The sequence below is a fragment of the Neolamprologus brichardi genome, chromosome 7 (genome assembly GCF_056152115.1).
Source record: "Neolamprologus brichardi isolate AB-2024 chromosome 7, ASM5615211v1, whole genome shotgun sequence".
NCBI classification, from domain to species: domain Eukaryota; kingdom Metazoa; phylum Chordata; class Actinopteri; order Cichliformes; family Cichlidae; genus Neolamprologus; species Neolamprologus brichardi.
In genome coordinates this window covers 14,427,037-14,433,896 of record NC_142110.1, presented here as the reverse complement: position 1 = coordinate 14,433,896, position 6,860 = coordinate 14,427,037, and the positions used below count along the sequence as shown (strand labels likewise).

At 43.2% G+C, this 6,860-nt stretch overlaps 1 long non-coding RNA gene across 1 annotated transcript; it reads right to left on the bottom strand.

Annotated features, from left to right (window-relative positions):
* Nucleotides 1–3,070: 3,070 nt before the first annotated feature.
* LOC102790366 (uncharacterized) lies at nt 3,071–5,577 on the bottom strand. The gene is made up of 4 exons (XR_436833.2): nt 5,287–5,577; nt 4,349–4,468; nt 3,763–4,019; nt 3,071–3,624 (listed from the first exon to the last, which is right to left on the bottom strand). It is a non-coding gene; the product is annotated as an uncharacterized LOC102790366 (long non-coding RNA).
* Nucleotides 5,578–6,860: the final 1,283 nt, after the last annotated feature.

Here is a 6,860-nt window from a genome sequence, read left to right as displayed (position 1 = left end):
CCTTGTGAAAAAGCAGCAAAGCAAAGCTATTTTGTTGTAGATTGAGTGGATGTAAATGCTTTAGGGCACGCTGTAAATGGGAAGCACTGAGACGAAAGCAGTAGGAGCAGGCATAAGAAAAACCATCAAGCGGTGGTGCAAAACTCTCTGCAGTGCTATGAAGCATGCCGAATAGAGGTCTCTCACTGCAGTATAACGGCTCATAAAGCCGCAAATGGTATTTCCACTTCATTCAGTCTCAGGGCCAGGTTCCAAGCAGCTCCTCGACGATGGAATTGAACCCATTAGCAATCGATTAAAGAACCAGCAGGCAGTCGCCGCTCTGCCTGTGGGGAGGACAGCGTCTGGCGGGGGTGGGGGCCTGTCAGCCAGCCGAGCCTCCCGGGGATTGAGGTTCAAATCTTTGTTTATGTAGAAACTGTGGCCAGCACTTTAACCCCAGATCCCACTCCTATGGTGCAGATTAGGACAGTCGAACCATGGAGCCCGTGGTGCTCTGGGATGCAGAGCACGAAAGCTTTTGATTGACACATCACATCACTGATGCACAAGGTACAACACCTCCCTGAGATGAGGCAGCACCCGCAGGACACCTGCCACTACTAAAGAGATTATGGCTTACCAATTTGATATTCATAAATCTTGTTTAAACAGAACATGAGATATGAATGATGAACAATTTGACCTTTGGAAACAAATTAGAATTCCAATCAAGTGACCAAAAACCAACTCGAAACACTATAATACAAAAGAAATGAAGAATTACGTTGTGTAATTACCCGGCTTAAAACAACTTTACATTTTTTTCCACAAGTCTTTTTGGCGTATTGTGAGCCCACAAGGAGTCAGATGCATATTTCAACAATTTATAACACAGAACATATTCTATTGTGATCCTAGTTCTCCCCCAGCCATTCCTTTACTATATATTCTCTCCAAATAGCAGCCTGTCAGCTTCTATTCTTGGTGCTGACCTTTGTATGCATGGGCCTCATAACTGACATTTTCAATTACACTGCAAACAACTTATCAATATGCATGGATTTCCCAGCCAATATCAGAGCAAACAGAGTCGTTTGGAGAGCTGTTTCTGTCAGGGGAGAGAAATAGGGCAGACATGTCAAGGTCAGGATTTTGTTAATGAGGGACGGACCGCTGAATAATTGAATGGGCTGAGCAGTATCGACTGTTGAAGCAGAAGCATTTAAAGCGTTGGCGATCGTTAAGGAAAATCCTCCCAGCACTTTATGTTCCATGGCAGTAATTTATGCACGGGCATCCAAGCGGGTGCCCTATGGTTCACAGCACTGAATGCACAAAGCAATGAGTGGATTAGCCAAGCACACTTTAGAAGCAGCAGCCAAGCGTGCAAGTCATTCCTGTGGATGAAGTGATGGCTCTGGCAGCGCAATTATTCAGCTGTGCATTTTAAATACACAGACAAATGGCATCGAGAGAGGCTCTGAATATCTGCTCGGCGTGGACGGAAAAAACAGCTAAACACGAAACCAATGTCAGGGCTGAAAGTGATCAATCCTCAAATTACGCATCGCACAAACACACGAGGAAATGAAATGCAAAACAGGCGGCAGCAGTAATTGAGGGCGATCGGGCCCACGAGCATGTGACGAAACATGTGATGTAATGTTGTGCGCACTTTGTTAACAGGTTCCTTTCAGGTTTTGGGGAATGATTGAGCTGATAGCCGGATTCCCCGGCTGAAGCAGCTGTGATGTTTGGCCACGGAAAGCAAATTGTGATAATTGTGGGCTCAAAAGCAGCAGATGTAAATGCATGTAAACAAGCCAAGTAATACTAGTTTGGCCAAATGCCCCCTTTGTTTTGAACACAGTCTCAGCCATTTTTAATCTGCACAGAGAACTGCTCAAGCTGTTGTTGTTGCAGCACCATACTCGAGCAGTTCTCAGGCCTTTAAGCCTCCACCCCTCTCTCCTCTCTTTAGGTTGGGAGCTCTGAAAAGGGGTGGGGTGGGGTGGCAGGGGTTTCTAATCCCTCTATGTAATTACTGCTCCCTGCAATGGCCAGACCATCTCTGTGTAAATCAGATTAGCTGACCTAAATCGCTCTCGTTTCTCTCTACCCCATCAAACAATTCCTTATCTTCACCCAGAGAGCTAAACAACACCGCTCCTCCAACCTCCACCCCCAACACCCCCCACCCAAAAGGACATGGCCTGTTTATTTGATCAGCACAGGAAAGCAAACAGTTTCTCCATGATACACAAGCAGGCAGGGCTGGGCCAGGCCCTACTGGGTGGCCGGGGGAGAGAGGGTCGGGCAGAGATGTGGGCTGGGGCTGAAGACATGCAGATAACCACTTCCATCACGTCCGCAACTTCCACACCGGGCCATTAAAAGAAGAAGGAAGCCAGGCAGACGCATAACACGGCCGACGATGATGCTCAACGCGCAGTAAATAAAGGTCACCGAACATGATAGAGATGTATTACTGCTCTCTGTGCTGCCTCCTCGGCTCCTTCCCATCCAATTTATTCCTCAGGTCATACATTTACAACTTTGAGAGCAGGAGGAGGAGGAGGAGGAGGGGGGCGTAGAGAGGAAATGCTGCTCTTCAGTGGGAATAGAGACAGGCTAAAGTAAAGAGGGGGAACAAATGAGGTCTGTGATCCTGTCTGTCCCCTCCTCTGCCCCCCTTCCTTCCCCCCTGAGCCCCAATCAGGCTGAACCACTGCTCTCAGCGCGACAGCCAGGCCTTTGTTGCTGACTGAATGGAGGTTAAATATCCCTCGAAATCAGAGCTCTTTGGCTTTCTGGACGCATAGTCAGAGACCCGGTGCCTTTCACATGCTAATGCCCATGTTTTTTATTTCCTTTGTAACCATGGTTAGACAGCGGTATCATGCTAAAGGGCGATGAATAAAGCTGGTGAATTTGTTTTTTTCTCAGCTTTTTTTCCTCTCCTCTTTTCTCCCCCCCCCCCCCCCCTTTTTTTTTTTTGCCTCGCTCCCTCCTTTATCACCATCTCTTAGAGCCAGCCCACATTCCATCCCCCCCCTCCTGCAGGGGTTTAAAAAAGCACAGATGGTCTCTCCTGACCCGCTATTCATCATTGTGTCAAAAGCTTTGTCAGAATAATGCTCCCCAACAACAAGCTGGAGGATTTTATTTGTTTCAATTGATGAGGCCTGTTAATTTCACAGACGTCTCATTAGGCTTAAACCACCAATTAATTTCTTTTGTTCTCATTAAATGGCTAATTCTAAACATGAACCGCGCTGACAATAAATGCTGCTCAGAGCCAAAGCCAGACAGCGCTGCTCCCGCCACTGAGCTACTGGAGCGTGAAGCAGGCAGGTAGAGGGAGAAAATTGAAGAGCAGGAGGAAGGGCGTGATGGAGGGGAGGGCGCAAGGATGAGGAGAGAAAGTGGCGGCAAGAAGAGGCAAGGGGGGAGCAAGAGAGAGAGAGAGCAAAGGAGAGCCCTGACAAAAGGGTCTAATTTGTAGACACCCTTAACACTAGGAAAGGATGGCAACTCATTAACTGCTTGCGGATTTTTTTTTTTTCCCCTGTCTGCGGATCAAGTGGTCCTCAGGAGTAAAGGTTGCAATCATCTGTTGGTGGCTGCAGCCAGCACTCAGCCCTGAATGAAAGCAGAAAATAAAAAAAATAAAAAAAATGATAGAAGAATAAATCAAAATTCAAATGGGAACAAAGGGAAAAAATGAAAAGCACAGACTGGGAACCAAGGTAGTAATTTTTCTATTGGAAGTGTACTCACAAAAGCTATCTTGTGCCTGCACTCCATTATAGCAGTGCAAGCTGTCATTACGGCCAAGGATATATAGAAGCCTCATAATATCCAGAGATTGGTAGTTTGTTAGACAGCACTGTACAATTTGCTGCAGCCTTGAAGGATCCTTGAGTCTCGCTTGACAATTTACCGAGGGAATTGCCGGAGCGTTGCCTTTTGTCTGCTGGAGACACAGGGGCAATTATCCAGCCTCCTGTAATGTTTCCCTGACTTTAATCTCCTGGCTGAGAGCGTAAAGCAGAATGGGTAAGGTTTCAGAGTGCCTCTGGGTTCTATTAACACACAACTGCTGTTTCTGTTCAGGCCAGGCAGCCAAGAGAGGACTGCAATCTGACAGACGGGCCTCCCCCGGGCTTTTAGGGAGAAAACATGATTATGTCATAATATATTTTCAAAAAGAGATCCATTTGAAAGATTGCCCCTCTGTCTTTTCAATCTAACATGGCTCTGCTTTTGTCAGGCACAATGGGAGCACTGGGAATGACAGATGCTTCAATGAACCAAACAGGAATAAAAATAAAGTGTTTTACCAAGAAAGGAAAAAAAAACTCACCAGAGACCGGAAGCAGGGGCAAGAAAATTCAGTTTCTCTAACAATTTCATCATGTGAATCTCGTCACTGTGGTGTCAAACTTTAGGTCGGTTTGTGTAAAGATGAGATCCTGCAGGAAGCCTGCAAAAAGACAGATGTATGAGTTATGAACAAAACCATGCATGCCTACTTTTTTTATTCATAACTTATAAACTGTCACCACCACATCACCATTAATTAGACTGTAGAGTGAATAATAATCTGGAGGTAATTGTTCTGCTAATAAACCAGTCACTATAGTTCTTTTTCAAGTCACAATGAAAAACATTCTCTGTTTTCAGCTTTTTAAATATAAGGATTTTATATTTTGTTTCCTGTCATATGCTTAATTAATCTGAATATTTTTCTCATTTTATCAACTTAATGAGCAATTAGTTAAAACCCAAAAGGACTGAACAATAATTAGATTTCTACAGTACTTTAGATTTTGTTTGAAATGCTAATCATTTCTGATGATAATTTCTTGTGTCTAAGCCACTATATAATAGCAAACACATTAAATTCGATTCACAAGTATTTGGATAGGTTTGTGCCCTCCAGCGTAGACCTGCTGTGGCTATTTTCCTCTTTAAATGTGACTTTTAACAAAGCCAAGCAAAAACAGCTATCTCGATTACAGCCAATACCTTTTAGCAGGCCACCTACTGTCTGCATCTTTCCAGTAATGACTATAGTGTAGTGGAGCATTCACCATATAGAAGCAATAGAGTACAGAGAGGGCACATTGATTAAGTAATAAGACCCCCGTGCCCCCCATATTGCTGTTTAAATTCTTCAGTTCAAATGACACAAAAAGGTTTACCAGTACTGGTGTTTGGTGGATATGTAGGTGCATATGGAAACCCAACCATCTCTTTAATGAAAAATACAGGGAGTGGCTTGTCCTAAAGCTTTCTTACCTTAGCCAGTTAACTCGATTTGATTGTTGCCCGGTTACTGTTACGTCTCTTGAGTATATCTAGAGCTATAACTGCATCGCCAAATCATCACCTCAGCAGGCACGGTTTTGCCTTCAAAGCGGTGCATCTGGTGTTAGCTTGAAGCCGTGCAGCATCTCGAAGCCCGCATGATACCAGCGGTGACACGTCCATGGAAAGGAATCAAAACCGCACATTACACTTCCTCCTGCTACATGATCTTGCTAGCGGGTAAATGTTTTCCCCTAAACACGACCTTATAAACTACTCCAGCTGCTTAGGAGCGAATACAGCTAACATATGGAGAAGAGACAGAGCTACGTGTTGAAAGCTACAAACAAAACCTCAAGCTAGGTATCTGTTCAGAATCACAACGGTTTTTCCTCCACATAATTAATTTAATATAATTTTGTTATTCTGAAATATTTCATATAATCCAGTACCTGTGTTTGGGTGATAAACAATCACTGGCCACTTTTTTGGGACAAATGATTAGATATTGCAGTTAATGCAAATATCTGCTATTTATATTGCACAAACTCTGTGCATGTAGACATGGAGTCATAGTCAAGATGATCTGCCAAAGTTGAAACTGAGCATATGAACGGGGAAAAGGATTGATTTAAGTGACTTTCATGTGGTTGCTTAAAGTATTTCAGAAACTGCTGATCTGCTGGGATTTTCCCCACATAACCATCGCTAGTGTTTATCGAAAATGGTAAGCAAAAATATCCATTGAGCAGCAGTTTTCAGAGGTCAGAAGAGAAAAGCCAATAGAGTGGAAACAGTTACTCAAATATCCATTTGTTAGAACCACAATATGCGGAAGAGCGTTTCTGAAGGCGCAACAAGTCAAACATTCTAGCAGATGAGCTACAGCAGCAGAAGACCACATCTGGTGGCCATTCCTGTCAGCTAAAAACAAGAAACTGAGGCTAGTTTGCGCAGGCTTATAAAATAGAAGATTCTAAAACCATTATCTAATCTGATGAATCTATGTTTTTGCTGTCATATTTAGATGGTATGGTCAGAATTTGGCGTAAACGATATGAAAGCATGCATTCATGCTAATCTTAATAATGGTGTGGGGGATCTTTTCTTGTGCCCCTTAGTATCATTTTATGATATTTTAAATATCACAGGTCTGCCTGAGTATTATTGCTCACCATGTCTATCTATTTATGACCAGAGTGCAGCTGTTTTCCGATGTCTGGATAACACAGCATGTCACAAAGATCACCTCAAACTGTTTTTCTTGAACATGATGATTTACTCAAATACTAGAAAGGTGCCCAGTGAATGCTCACCCCCACCTTTTAGCTGATTTGATCAAAGTTATACCACCTAGTTATCTAAAGGAGTTTAGGAGTATCTCAAATAACCACGTGAAGTGACAATTAAATTCACTTTTAGCTATTTACCTTATAGCTATTTACACGTATGTACATATACATGAAAATTAGATTTTGAGCTTCTGTTCATTTTGAAAACCAATAATAAATATATTCAGATTGGAAGGTGGACCGATATAACACAAAGCTCCCCCTTTTTTTTAT